Consider the following 16,153-nt stretch of genomic DNA (forward strand, 5'->3'; position numbering starts at 1 on the left):
ATCGCCACCATAGAGCGACCAGTAATGATGACTGAGTCGTGCTGAATTCCTCATGGGTACCTAGGTGGAGAAGAGGTAAAGACCCTGGCCTGAAGGAAGCACGGGGTCCCTTTCAGCTGGAACATTTCTTGATTCGGTTGGCTAACATTTCCTCAAGGATCCCTAGTTTGCGGATTATTCCAATTCAGATTGTTCTGCTTAAGCATTACAGGCGGCGGCATGGTTTAGGGGGTCCACTATGGCCTCTCCAATCTGATTATTTGTGACTCTAGCAGCCCTGTAGCTGCTGTGGGAGGGATGTAGTAAGTAGGTGTGTGGACAGAGGAGAGGTGAGGATGAGGGGATGGAATGTGATGATCCAAGAAGGGAGGAAAGAGGAAGGGGACATGACAGTTCATTGGATATGACTTTTTTGTTGTTTTCACAAACGGTTTTTTCAGATGCCTTTCACAACTCTGGCTTGTCAAATGACTGTCAATCTGTAACAGAGTGATAGTGTTGATACAAGTTATTTTCCTCTTCCAAGAAGACTTTATTGTTATATTTTTAATATTCAAAAACCTTTATATTCAAGTTGATGAATGTGTCCAATACAGTTTTTTAAATGCCCTCTTTTATCAGATCAACATTTACAAAACTTCCCTTTTCAATACTTCAATTTTGAGTTTTTCCTCAGTCCCTGCTGCTCCCACACACTGTCCTGTTGGCTGCTAAAAAGGCCTCTAAATTCCTGACACAAAATAAAACTCAAAGAATGCTTTCTCTCATTTAAGAGTATTCAAAATTAGAGTTTCACAATGTAATATAATGAAAACTATTTCAACCTTTTTGGCTAATTTAAGAGTTATTAGTCATTGAGTTTCAAAGCTGTTGCATCTAGAATTGGTAATAGAAAGAAGTTCCAATTTAACAGTGATCACAATAGTTAAGAGCTACTGTATTAGTTTTAAATATTCTGACAAACACAGACACCTGACTTTTTTGAATGTTTTCCTGAATTTTCTTCTGGTATAGCTAATTTTAATGCTGTTTTTCTTCTCCAGCCTCATAAAATGGAAGCTTTCTTTTGGAATAAAGGTACCTTTAAAGAGCTTCTAGAATGGCTAGTTTAATAATTAGAATATTAGATAATTTTTTAGTTACATTTTTATTTCAAATAGTTTGTACTTCTAGTATTGCATTTTAGTAAGTGAACCAAAAAAAGCTTATTTTGACCTGATTTGAACACATTTACCAACGTCCCTCCCCCATCTTCCACTTTTGGTCACACTCTAAATTTCCAGAGAACACCCTTTTAAAATCTCCAACTGGTTGTATTCGAAATCAACATGAGTTAAAGGGTTTGTTAAAATGTGGGGTTGGGTTTCTCCAACCAACTAACAGTTGGTGGAAGAACATAAATTTAATTAGTGACTAGCATTAAACAAATGTTCCTAATATTAAACACTGCCAGATGACTGAAACACTTCTGTCAGATTACCATGAGTGCCAGGGGGCCCACAGATGAATTTCTACACAGTATATATTCTGTACCACACGTTCGGTGACTTCAGTAATTGGTCAAATGTAATTTAGGTAACAGTATGCCTCGGCTGTAAAAATCAAATTTTATTAGCCATATCACCAGGTGGATGAATGGTGGAGCTGATGGCAAAGAGTTTATAGCAGTTAGCAGCTACACCTTTGACACATGAAATTCATAAATTGCCATAAAAATACCTCCAAGGCCCTTCTGAAAAGGACAGTGTCTCCTTTCCTATGATTAAATAATGTTTATTTTATTAACTAATATATTTTTTGCTTTCTTCTATTAAATGGGATTATGGAGTGGGACTGAGAGGGGGTGTTCAAAAGATAAATAAAACACAGTCCCTGCTTGTTTTGAGGATTTGAAATCTAATTGGGGAAGACAGGATTAACTCACCTGAAAGGTTAACTAATGTTACAAGAAAGTCGGTGATTAAGTATTTAGTGAGTGTTGCAGAAAGCAAGGACAGTAGGAATTTTGCAGTGGGTTGGGGGTGGGAAAGGTAGAGTGGCTGAAGATGGTGATCCTGAAGAGAGGTCAGGGAAAGCCTCATGGCAAAGGCAGGACTGGATCTGGTTTTAAATTCAGATTATTAGAAGCCTTTAAAAAATATCTAGCTCATTTAAAATGCATATCCTGACTCTCCATGTTAGGAATGGCTGCCTTCACCCTGGACCAACCTCTCTTAGGTTTCTTCGCCCTTAGCCATCACCCTCGGTGGGCCTTGCCCTCTAGGTGGATTTTATAAATGGTCTGATGTCCCCCTGAAAAGGGAGACATGAATGTGAGTCTGGGGACCAGGGTTGGGATGAACTTAGGCAGCGGCTTTGGAACAGGAAGTAAACATTCCTTCTTGGGCTGGGATGCCCCACATTTTCTCTGTGTGCTGACAGTCCCCAGATTCATCTCTGAAAATGGGCTTTGCTCTGTGTGACAACCTTGCCCAACTGCCCAAACACTTCCCCCCACCCCATTGTTTCAGTGTCATTCACTGAATCACAAGTTCAATTGAACAATAAAAATAAGGCATTGAAATCTACCATGAGTCCCTATAAATAAATTCTCCTTAGAGTTTTATGAAACTGTTTAATGAAAAGTTTGATTAGAAACTATTAAAGAAAAATAGAATAGATGAAATTTCATCATTTAGTCCCACATTACAGTAGTGTTATTTTGATTTTTATTTACATTGAGATATTCAGAATAGAGTAAATATATCCTGGTTTTAATTAACTATCCTCCTTACTTGAGAAAGGTTATTTTAGGCTTGAAGGGTTTTGATAGCATACCATCTGCTTTTTTCACTGTGTTTTATTCAAGTCTTTTTTTGCTTACAGCGCTGTGCAATGTCTAAACTTATGACATAAGCATAAATTGAATCATATTAATGGTAGGTGATTGAAAAGCTTCAGCCTCGACATCCTGCCCGCATTCTTCCATCTTGTCAGTTGCAATGCTCTTACAGGCAGTGTACTCTTTTCTTAGCACAAGAGAATTGACTATTTTTAAAACTAAAGCCACGGACTCCCTATTAAAGCATTATGAAAACTGTTGTATTGCACATGCAATTAGGAAATGAGATTATAATAACAGGCGGGGAAAGGGACATTATGAATGACGATTTTTACTCTCTGCATAATTCCTGCCCCTGCTGTCTTGTTAGAATCTCCTAATAGAAGGCACTCTCTGACAGCGCCCCCATCTTGCTTTTACCTCTTTTTATAATTCAATTCCTCTTTTGTGAAACACATACTGTCATTTGTATTGTGTTATTGTCTATGCTATAGAGAAAACACACACATGCAAACATTTTGTCTGTTTTTCCTGTTAGAACAATAAAATGTCCACCGGTTTGTAATGTACAATGTTTACGTGAATATCACACAGATTGATTTCACATGTGTGAAGTGTTGACAGCTCAATCCAAACAGAGGCATGCACTGTACAGTAGGTAAATGGGTAACTTTAGTTCCTGGCTTCCATCAGAGAGATGTAAGGTGGACCCAATATACATAAATGAGATGAAATCAGTCCTTCAAAGTGGATGGGACTAAATGGATTAATATGTTTCATTAAAAAAAAAATACTAAAAGATACAGTTTATTTCAGTCTGAGTTTTGAATTACAAAGAGACAAGTTGTGCTTCTAAGTTCTTTGGAGTTGGGGTGTATGTGTGTGTGTGAGTGTGTGTGTGTGTGTGTGTGTGTGTTTATTAAGGAATGAGATGGAGTTAAAGAAAGGAAATTGTAATTCATCTGAAAAGAACAGAGATGAGACGGACTGCCATCTTGGAGTTCTGACCTTCACCGTATAGAACACCATGAGCTCTGACCTTCAAGTAGGAGAAGTTGGCTACATCAATACTCAGTATATGTTATATATCTTATAACATATACTCTGCTAATGGGCAGAGGGGATACCACGGTCGAGTAAGAAGAATGCTAGGCTCTCAGAAATAGCTCAGGTTTAATCAAGGCTCAACTGTCCAGTGTGCTGTGCCACTTGAGTGAGTGACATAAGGCCCCTCACGTGTCCCACCTTAAAATTGGGCAGTAACAGCCCACTCACCAGGCTCAGAATAAGTCTGTATTCACTTGATTTTTAAAAAGTCCTCTTAATAAATGAAGATTTTCTATTGTTTCTTTTGGAGTGTTAGGCCTTGGACAACTTGCGCTCTACACAGATCTTGCTCTTTGAACAATAAAGGAACCATTTCCCTAAGGCTCCAAGGACTCTTGCTAGAACCTTAATGGAAAAGAAAAGTTTTCTACTTTTTATAATGTTTGGAAAAGAAAAGTTTTCTACTTTTTATAATGTTTTAAAGAAGCTTTTCTGACTCTGCGCTGAACTTTTCCTTTCCATTTTCCTGTTGGGTGAAATAATGACATTATGGACAAAAGAAGAAAAAGCAGAGAGAGGAAGAGAAATAGAAAAGGGGACAAAACGTTTACCTATGAAAGAAAATTCAGGACATATACAATTATTTTGAAGCATAAAGGATGAGCTGGACTCTGCATTTTCCCCTCTACACATCACATGTTTTGCTGGAAATGAAAGGAAAGGCAGTTGTTTTGTTAAGGATCATGGGAATTTGTAAGTGAGTAAACATTTTTTTCCTTGCCAAAGTAGTTTCATGGTCACAGTGGATTTCGACCATCAGATGCCTTTGTTCCTGGCCCGTGTCCACATTCAGGCTTTTGCCGCCTGCATGTGGTGCCCACTGAGCTCCCGAATGATAACAAGGCAGACATTTCTCTTTAATTGAAGCCAAGTGGGAAAGGAGTTGCTTCTTGTATATTGCTGTTTATGCAGAAGACATAACCTGCAGAGATCTCACTGCTTCCTCCTGGAAATTTTCTAGAGGTTCTGTTTAACATTAGAGAATAGTCTGACCAAGACCACTCTTGGTACCTTTGGCATGGGGTCAGAGAGAATGTTAAGTTCATCATACAACATCGTAAACCAAACCCAAATAAATCTGCTGGTAGAGGTGTATCGGATGTGCTCTGTAGTTCGTGTGATGATTAACATATGGCCTCGGCTTCAAGGACAGTAAGACACAAAGAGGGCTGGAGAGCAGACTTTCATGGGCATTGGAAGCTAGGGTCCCGTCTCTCTTGGGGATTCAGGAAAAGAATTTTTATGTTGCTACTGTAAATTAATCCACAGAGTCATGATATATGGGATGGGCGGGATTAGTGAATTTCTTTTCTATTTTTGGAACTTGAAAGAATACTTTAAAATAAATCTGGACTCCTTCGTAGCTGAGTGGACTCAATGGGTTATTAAAAACTATTTGGACTCATGAGTACAATAAACTCTTGTTCACTCCAGAAGAAAGGATCTATGTCTATATTGGCTAATATTTCACCTAGCATTTCATCTAGAAAAGCAAGAAAGTTATATCCCATTACATTAGCAAGGTCAGCATATTCATCTCTAGGGTGAAACCGATACTTTTATCAATTAAAAAAAAATCACACACCAGATCCAGATGATTGAAAAAAAAATCACAGACAAAATGCTTGTTTGGGGTAGGGATGATAGAATGAGGTTCAAGATAAGTCTGGATTCACTTGATTTTTTGCAAATCCTCTGGATATGTGAAGATTCTCTCGAAACCCCTTCCTGCTATCCTGTCAGGGGATCTGGATTGATTAAAGTTCAATCCAGTAGGTGGACTCTAGGTGAGGCTGTCTGGGGATGCTTAGAGCCTAGCATGGTGCCCACACTATGCCCTTAATCCATTCATACATTTTACCAACATCTGTTACATACCACTAGATGCCAAGTACTCTTCTGGTCCTTGTGCACAGAGTTGTGAACAAGACAGAGCAATTTCCCGCTCTTCAGCAACTTACACTGGAGTACGTAGGGAGGGGAGTGGCACAAAGCAGTACAACCCGGACCAGAGCTTGTACATATAGGTCATACCTTACAAGGTGGTTGTGAAGATTAAATGAGTCGATGACTTAAAGCGCTGAGGTGAACATGGTAAGTGCTACCTCAGTACTCATTGTTATCCAAATCTTATACCTCTTGCACCACCCAACACAACCTTAACCACATATTGAGCCCGCGGTGGTTCTTCAAAAAACACCCGCAAGATTGTTTCATACCTGTAGAGACTGCTGGGGATCATGAGGTATCATTTGCTATTCAAAATCATTCAACATTTGTTCATTCCAGAAATACTTATTTGTCCTTCTGCATGGAATGTGTTTCTCCAGATATCGTGCGTCTGGCTCCTTCTCATTATTCCAGCCTCAGCTCAGATGTCTCCTCTCCAGGGAAGTCCAGCTCTATCCCATCACCCAATGTAGAATTATCTTCCTATAACCCATCACTATCTGAAATTAACTCTTGTATTTGTTTCTTTTTATATGTATGCTCTGATTACACCCTCCCCACCCATACTATAATGTTCGCTCTTTAAGAACAGGGAACATTTCTGTCTTGTTCATAACTGTGTGTCCAGGGATGAGAATAATACTTGGCACATAGCAGGTGTGTAATAAATATTGGTTAAATTAATGAATGGATACTTGCACGCTATATGTTAATATCGTTGTTCTCCCTCATTTTACAAATAAGGACACTTAAGCGCCATACTATACAGCTATCAAGTGGCAAAACCAGGACCCAAACCGAGACAGTCTGGTCAGCATCCATGCGCTTAACCATTACACTAGGCTGCCTCTCAGCATGGACCTAGCTCAGAAAGATCTTTCAGGCTTTCTGACATCAGGCTAACAGGAAACAGATAACTGATCACCAGATCTCTGGGTAATGAATACACAGTTGGTTATGTAGGATTTAGAGATTGTTGTGTGTTGGAGTCATTAAAAAAGGAATGATCATAAAGATTCAAAATCTGAAAACCATTAGATTGGGAACAAGAAACTTTGATGCCAGCCACTGTGCTTTCTTGTCTCTATTATACCAGCCTTCCTGCTTGAACCATTGTTGTCCATTGGTCTCTTTACAAGACAACAGGCAGAGTGATCCCTTCCCTGCTCAAATCTTCCAGTGCCTTCCCATCTCAGACAAGCAGATATGAATATAGAGCCCTCTAAGAGCTAGACCTATGTAGAAGTTGAAGGGGGCAGGCAGTAAACTGCTCTGTGTTCTCAGGCACTTGTTTTGAAGACAGAGGGTTGCGATGCTGACAGGACTTTCACTATCCACCTCTCTGTAATTTTCTGCTTAGAACGCACTGGCTTTCCCAACTTGGCATCCTCCTTTAATGAAAAAATTATAGGTCTAATTTCAAAAAATGAAATGTATGCAGGCTTTCCTGTTTCTATCACTTCTTTATTTCTGTAACACATAAATCATTTCCCTTTTTAAAATTAAATCTTGCTTGCTATGATTTGGTAATGGGTTTTCAAAGAAGGCAGAGTAGCCAAGCTCTTGGCACCAGAGCCAGCTGTGCTGCCTGCTCAGGAAATCTTCTCATTGCTGGCTGGCGTGGGCCTTGATTCCATCATCTGGGCTTTATGCTCCCTTTGGAAGTTGCCTAGAAATTCTCTCTCTGAGTATCTCTTCTATGAATGGCCTTTTTAGCTCTCCAGTCGCCATTTTGGAGGACTAAAGAATAGATGGGACTTGGGTAGAAAAAGACTGATGTGTTTTAATGCTTCTTCGGTGCTTCTTCATTCATTCATTCATCCATTGAACACTGACTCTGTTGGACAGAACCCCAGGCATTGTTGGGATGGGTATTGGTCTCTGTTCTCAAGACTCTTGAAAATCAAGTTAACTGAGATAAGACATAGAGCAGTGGTCTACTACAATTATTATCTGAGATCCTGTTAGCAATCCTGCATTTTACCGTGAGCGACCCTGTGGTAACACAGCTACAATAGGGTCGCAGATCTAGCATATTGCTGAAGTAGGAGTTGTCTTCACCCAGTCTGCTGACCCCAGATGGCAGACTTTTCCACCACAAAGTGAGAGGAACATGGAGCTAAGAGTCAGGAGTTATTCTGATATTCAAAGGCAATTATATCTGCCAAGCTTTGTAAATGGGAAAGCTTTACCATATAATGGACACTGAGCGGCAGTCAACTAAGGGCCAAATGAGGAGGTTATAAGCTATATGAAAGAGGGCCTGGGTGTCAGAGGAGGCCTCTTAGAGGAAGTGGATTTTCAACTGGAGCTTGAGGGATTCAGAAAGAAGGAAGTTATTTTAGGTGAGGAGGTGGTAAATACTCTAGACTTTGAAGCTCAAAGAAAGAGATTGTTTCCTCTGCCATTTTTAGCTTTTTGCGTAGACAAAACACAGCCTCCACGAGCAAAATTTATTCTTCTTGCTAGAAGATGTTACCTTCCCCTGAAGGAGCACGTGCTCCTGGGTCCTTCTCTTATAGGCCCCATTGAGGCTAGGACCCAGGGGAAGCCTCTTGGAGGAAAAATCAACTTCTCTCTTATTAAATTGAAATTTTTTCCTTGTGTCTGTAAGAAAGAAAAGGCAGGATGCACCAACTTTGCAGTAGGGAGTAAAGGAGTGAGGTGCCTTCTTGGTTTCCTGGCTACTTAAAGGGCTGCTTCAAGGCTGAAAGGGCTGCTTCATTTTTAATACCCTACCTACTTTTTAATACCCTACCTACTTCTTGTCCCTTCTGTGTTACTCAGTACTTTTCCAAAGTTTGTTTTACCTTCTGCTTAGCATTTAACGGAGTCTATTTCATTTCTCTTTACTAGATTCTAAGCTCTTAGAGGGGTAAGAATTATGCCTTCCTCATCTCTGTATCAACATGTTTATTGAAATAGTATAAAAACCCTGCTAAATTCCAGAGGGCTTCAGCTATCCATCATCTTATCTCCTTTCTTAGAGACAAATATTTCTTGACCTCAATCTTTAAGCTTTAGTTTATTGCCAGTTGATTTAATTCTGAAGGGCAAATGTCTAGCTCAAAGGAATTGTTTTGTTTTGGTTTTTTTCCCCTCAACATTCACCTTTTCAAACCCAAGGAATGGTCTTCATAAATTGATCACTGTCTTTGGTTGAAGATTGTTCATTTGTTATGATGCCTTACCGACCCTGGAATCTACAGAACCTAGGAAGGTATTCTTTCTGAGGAAGCTGAGGACCATCCTTAATTTAATTTAGGGCAAATGGTAGCCAGAAGTCAATACTTTGGTATTTCCAGCCTTTAACTCACAGATGTCAGAATTCATTGTGGAAATCAAGGAATAGTGGTAGGGCTATTAGCATACACTTCTTGGACAAGTTCTAATTACATATGGGCTCTGTGGATCAGGAACGTAATATAGATCACAGTTCAGGCTAAAATCATATCAGAAAGTGTTGGGAAAGAAAGGGCTTATCCAGTATAGTGTTCATTATTAGGAAGATTACTTGGTGGGTGGCACTTATGCCCCAAGGATACTTTATGGATCATTGACTTGCCGCATGTTATTTGTAAATGAAGATGAGGCCTTCTGTCTCTCAGAAGAGTTCTGTGGACGATCCTGGATGAGGCACGTTCACAACACACAGGGTTTAGCAGGGTCACACTTTCTTCCTCAAAGTCCCAGATATGAACATTAGGTCTTTAAAATAGGAGATAAAATATTTTAAGAAAGAGATCATACACAGTGCTAGAAACTGTCCTCGATAAGGTCACTGATTCCTACCCTATCCCCAGCACATACGCCTTTAAAAAGAGAGAGGATGTTTGTACTAGTTGATTCTTCTGAGGTTTGTGTTTACCACAGCACGCATCACAGGTCCCATGCTATAGAGAATGCATTCTGTCCCATAATTCTTGAAAGAAAGGAAGTTGAAATGTGTCAGGACTAGAACAAACAGGGACTATGGTTGAGCCCCCATTAAATTGTCTTGCCAACCCTTGGGGCCAATGTCATTTGTCTGAGCTGAGGAGGTGGCCTCAGAGATGCAGAGAGCATGGCCCTGCCACTCCCAACCATGGTAAATGCTCATCCCCACTCCCCCACAAGCCTGCCATTCTGTTCCTCATAAGAGAGGAACAACCTTCACCTGGAAGAGCACTCCTCATATTTTTCAAAGAACCTTCACCCAGTATTTAATGTCTTGCCTCTGAACAACTCTGTATAACGAGAAGGACCAGTGTCATTGATCATTGAGCCCATTGGGCAGCTGAAGAACTGATCAAGAAAATCAGTGGCCAAACATTAGTGCAGCAGTGGTGAGACCACAATGGGATTTGGGTGTTGAGTTCTTGACCTGTGCTCTGAATACCTACCGTGTTTCCCCGAAAATAAGACCTAGCTGGACCATCAGTTCTAATGCCTCTTTTGGAACAAAAATTAATATAAGACCCAGTCTTATTTTAATATAATATAAGACCAGGTCTTTATAATATAATAAAATAATATAATATAATACCAGGTATAATATAATATAATACCGGGTCTTATATAGAATAAGACCCGGTCTTATATAATGTAATATAATATAAGACCGGGTCTTATATTAATTTTTGCTCCAAAAGACACATTAGAGCTGATGGTCCGGCTAGGTCTTATTTTCGGAGAAACACAGTAATTTCCCTGAATGTGGCCCAGTGCTAAAGGACATGATATCTCAGCTTTAAATGCTGCAAACCCTAATTAACCAGAATCTTTAGTTAACCAGATACTCCCTGCCTCTCATTCCCTTTCTACAGTATTTCAAGGAAGAAAAATAGTAAATGGTAAGAAACAGTTTAATGTTTTCCAAAATATTTTTCTCATTATGAAATTATGTCCATTATGGAAAGTACAAGTATAATAATAATAGTAATAATAATTACCATTCTTCTGTGAGCATATACCATATGTCAGGCCTTATGGTTAAGTCTTTTACATACATTATCTTACTCCTTAGAGCACCCCTGTAAGGAAGCTCATATTACCCATCACTTCACAGGAGGAAACAGAGTCTAAGAAAGATTACATCAGCCTAAAGTCACACAGCTAGTAAGTGGTCAGGCTGGATTCCAGTTCAGTTTTGTCTGGCTTCAAAGCTGGTATGCTTATCCACTCTTTGATATTACCTCCCTAAATAACATTGATAATCTCATCAGTGTTTATCTATTTCCTTCCAGTCTTTTTCCAAAGCATTTTTATTTACTTGAGAACATATTATATATGCAGTTGTCGTGTCTTAAAATTTTAGTTCTTATGAAATAAGCATTTCCCCATATTGTTATATACATTTTCATAAACACCATTTTAATCGTTGTATAATACTGAATTTCTCAGGATTCATATAATCCCTTTCTATTAGAAGTTTATATCGTTTCCTCCAGGGTGTTGCTTTGTTTTGTTGCTTTAATATATAAGGTATAACTAACACTGTAATGAACATCTTTATATATAAAGCCATCAGCATTTTGATGGTTTCTTTAGGATAAATTCCAGGAACCTCTTATTGTCAAAAATAATTTTCCTCGTAAGCTGTAGTAGAGATATCAGATAAAAAGAGCCTGCTATGGTCTTAGTTTACAAACGGCCCTATCTGCTGAACCGTCTACATCTATGACTGAGGACGCTGAGAACCAGTGTTCAGAATGATGACCTCGAGTTTCTGCACAGCTCTAAAGCACAACAGGAAAAAAATTTCTTCAGTGAGTGCTGGGTTTAGGCAAGAAAGGGAGCTTACGCAAAGATTTTCACATCAGCATCAGTCTCCTGATGCTTAACTAAAAATTTGATTTTTCGTCTCAGACCTCCTGAATTTGAATGGGTAATGTCCTGTTCCCAACATATTAATCACACTTAAGAATACCTAAAGTTGGGGTCGGTGGCACTGGTAATGGAGAATGGCAGTTGACAAAGTAATTATTCCTGCCAGCTCCTCTTTCCTTAATGGCTTCTGTCCAAGTGTGATGGAAGAACCCTGGAACTGCAACTGGTGGTGACATGAGCTTTTAGAGTGTAGTGAGAATCAGCAGCGGAAGGTAGGGTATGTTCCTTGGACGGTCACAGGCTCAGATAAAAGGCCTTACCTTAAGTAAAAGTGCAGAGCCGTGATTTTATAGGGTTACACTCTAGTGCTATTAATTACTGAAAAATTAAATGTCTTATATGTGAAATGGAAGGTTGGACTGGACTTTTGAGTTTTTGGGATTTCTACCCCCTTTGAGAATCTGATGAAAGCTATGAATTTTCTCATAAAAAGGTGCATGCAAACATCCTCCTCCTCCTCCTCATCATCATAGCTTTGAAAAATGTCATTAGCAAAAATTAACATATCAAGGAAATATAGAAAATTCTGCATGTATTTTTCAGGATCCATAGGCTGTGTATAACCTTAGATTAAGAACCCCTGGACTAAATATTCCTTAAGATCCCTTTCTATTCTCACATACTGGCATTCTATCAGTGAAACAAATAATGATTTGTAATGAGTCTCTGTAAATTTTACAGTTTGTTAACTAGAGTAGATCATTTCCTGAGAATTCTGGTTCATTAAAAAATAGTAATAATAACAGCTTATACCTTTTATTGAGAGTGTACTGTGTGTCAAACATTCTGTTAGGTGCCTAAATACACATGGTGTGATCGAAAAATACGGTGAGTGTTGAAATTTTAAAAATGTATTACAGTAAAAGACTCATTGCCATTAATTGCCCACAAATATTCCCCGAACACATTTATACACATATACTTCCCCGAACACATATACTTCGAACACATTTATCTCATCGTTCTTGCCGACTTTCTGAAGCAGTTCTGGAAGACCTCTTTCATATCTTTACTTCATCTTCCATCATGACAACACTCCGTGTCACAAATCACTTCTGGTATATGACAGTTTCTGTTAAAACATTACGGGTGTGTCCTCATCCACCTTATTCACCGGATCTGGCACAGTGTGACTTCTGGCTCTTCCCCAGAGTCAAAGTGATTCAGGACATCGAGGCAGCCACGACAGCGCAGCTAAAGACACTCATGAAAGAGGACTTCCAGCACTGCTTACAAGAACCTGACTCAAAATTTCTGGAACTTTTGTCAAATACATAAAACAATGTTTCTACAGGAGTAACTGCGAACGAACTTTGCCTTTACCTACGTGGTCTGCTTCCCCATCCCTGAACAATGTCCATTTAGTGATGCGTGTGAGTGTATGCATGGCCAATCCCCTCAGTCTTTTCAGACACATAGGGAGCACCTGCTGTAGGTGACTTGTTAGACTGGAAGACTGCAGCGAATGACAAGGTTTGTGCCTTCAGCGGGTACAGCATCAGGCCTGATGTTCCATCAGTGTGCACGGCTGGGTCCGTTCTTCTAGGTCAGGGTACTGATTACAATCTAGTTTACGTAGGGCAACCTGCGGGCTTCAGGCCACATCTGGCCGCTCATCACCTTTCTACAGAGTCTTTTTGGAACACTGCCGCGGCACACTCATGCCCCTATGTCTTATCGTTGGCTGTTTATGTAGTGCAAGGGCAGAGTGGAGTATGTCCCACAAAGCCAAAAATATTTACACTCTGGCTCTTTACAGAAAAATTTGCTGACCCTTGCTACATACCAAAAAACTAGGTACTATATTTCATCATATCTAAGACAACATTGTACCGTGTTTCCCCGAAAAGAAGACTTACCCCGAATATAAACCCTAGTTAAGATCATCAGCCAGACGGATGCATTTAGTACGTTATGACGATGTTCCAGAAGAAGATGACATGACTGTATTTGAATAAATGTAGATTGTTGTACGTGAAAAAATAAGACATCCCCTGAAAATATGCCCTAATGCGTCTTTTGGAGCAAAAATTAATATAAGACCCAGTCTTATTTTTGGGGAAACACGGTAACACACATCATTTTTATAGGTATTGCTAAGAAATAAAAAGCATTATAATTGTAAAATGCCATCAATTGAGAGACCCCCCAATTCTGGAGACATTGAAATGTGAAAAGAATTGGGAGTCTTACAATCAAAATTAGGTGCTTTTCCGAGACATTTTTTAAAAATGTAAATATGGGTTTTCTTATAGGCTGTTTTCCCCTGTCCATAAATCAGCCAGTCTGTTGACTACCCCTGAAACCTGTAATAATAGATCATGTGATGGGATCCACTGAATTAGGAAAGTGCTGGCTTTTTGGCATCTGTCTTCCCAAAGACTGTGCTATTAATGAGTGGAAAAATATTTTGGCATTGTTCTCTGAGACTATTTTCAACTCCTGTTAGTATAAATATTTAGGGTGTTTCAGTACAGTGGCTTGTGTGGCAGTAAAATTGTTAGTTCTTTTATCTTAGGGCTGGAATATTTAAACAGTATGTTTGTTCTTAAAATGTGTTATGAGGTTACATACAAAAGGCTTTGTAGTAGTTTGAAATGGGAAGCTTCTCAGATGCTGCTTATGGTCAGATTCTTACCAGTCTGAAAAATATGCTAATTACATACAAGGCTCTGAGCAAAGAGAGTGAACTCAATATTACAATTTTAAACTTCCTCAATAAAAAGACAGGATACCACTTAGGGCGAGGTAGTGATAAATACATAAGTCTGTGTGCCTTGTACATGGACACAAATTGACCGTTATGCGTACACATATTCACGTAAACTACCCAGATAGCATTCATATTTCAGAATGTAAGTCATGGTATTATGTTTCGTTTTTTTTTCTTCAAAAATAGAAATTGAGGAATTCTGAGTCAGGCTAATTATTTGGCTAATTCAGCTGTGGAGTAAGTTATTAATGACCCCCAGATGTTGTTTAGAGTGATAGGGTATTTTCAGTTGTGAAATAATATTTTCTTTTTTTCTGGACAAGTGATATTTCTTAATATGCTGTATACCATCTGAATAAAAGTTTGATGGCAGAACAGTTTGCATGTCCCATGTAATTGCTTCTAAGTGAGCTCTTCATTCTTCACATTTTTAGCTCTAATTGCTTTTTTTCCCATATGTCTAAAAATAAATATTTGCAAGTTTTGCGTTCTGCTACTCATTGTAATACATAAAATATTTGTACACTGAGCAAAATTCACTGATAATGTTCACAATCGGCTATTTAGAGAAAGTAAGGTTTGTGTGGTAAGAGGAGATAAAATACATTTTTATTAGTATAAATGCCAAAGAAAGCCATTTATCATATTTTGAAAGAATATTTTTAAAGGAGTGTCCAGATTATTTGACCTCTGGACTATTTAAATAGATTCAGTTGGAAAAAGACAGCCAGAGTCAGAACTAGTCTGTTTGGCTATATAATGGATATTTTAAATGATCTTTGGAAGGTGGCAATTAATTTTTGATTATCAGGGACAGGGGCCCCACTATGTGGGTTACTCAAGTCCCTGACTTCCTGGGCAGGTCTCCTCTGCCTTTATTTGAGTTTATTCCAGCTCATTAGCACCTCCACCCGAAGGCTGGCAGAGAAAAGGAGGGGAAGAAAAAATGAAATCACTCTGCTGTTCTTAATGGCCTTTGGAAAGAAAGGATCATGAATGAAATAGAAACCAGTGGGAAAAATAAGCTATTGGATTTTCTGTGTTTTCTTTGATCCTTGCCTTCCTCGGTTGACATAGATCATCAATAGTTGGCTTAAAGACTTTTAAATGAACTCTACGTCGGAAGGCTTTATAGTTATAATAGCAATATCATTATTCTCGTTACGTTCCGAAAGACTGGGTGAATTCCAGAGACGTAAATACTGTCTAGTCTCCATGTTGGTATGTTCCCAAGCTTTTTCTTTTTTTTTTTGGGGGGGGGCGTGGGGGGTGTTAAAAAAAAAACCTTCTTCCAATCAGTTTTTATGCACAGAATTCCCGTCCCCAAACCCCATATTAAAGGTAACAATTATTTGTATATATTCAGATATAAACATCTGCTTGGCCACCGTATCTTGTGATCATATCTTATGATCCTTGACCTGGAGATATTTTGCATTAATGAAAATTGGCAGCTTTGGTTTTCCTCATCACTGTTTGCTTCTTAACGTGTTGCTATATTTACAATTCACACAGAACAATCTGTAACAAAGGTTTGCTTTTGTCAGAACAGCTGCCGGATTTATACCACATCTCAAGGTTCTATTAGACGTGACAATAAAGTCATTCTTCAGTGTTTGCATTACTCAGCCATCTTTTGATATGTATTTAAGGCATCCTGGCTACATGGGTCTCAAATTTCAGCCCCTCTTTTG

General features: G+C 38.9%; 1 protein-coding gene across 1 annotated transcript in view; it reads left to right on the top strand.

Moving 5' to 3' along the window:
* The window catches only part of ARID5B (AT-rich interaction domain 5B), a 172,088-nt gene that overhangs the window by 83,998 nt on the left and 71,937 nt on the right, over nucleotides 1-16,153 (top strand). The window lies entirely within an intron of this gene.

This window comes from Rhinolophus ferrumequinum, chromosome 16, assembly GCF_004115265.2.
Source record: "Rhinolophus ferrumequinum isolate MPI-CBG mRhiFer1 chromosome 16, mRhiFer1_v1.p, whole genome shotgun sequence".
NCBI classification, from domain to species: domain Eukaryota; kingdom Metazoa; phylum Chordata; class Mammalia; order Chiroptera; family Rhinolophidae; genus Rhinolophus; species Rhinolophus ferrumequinum.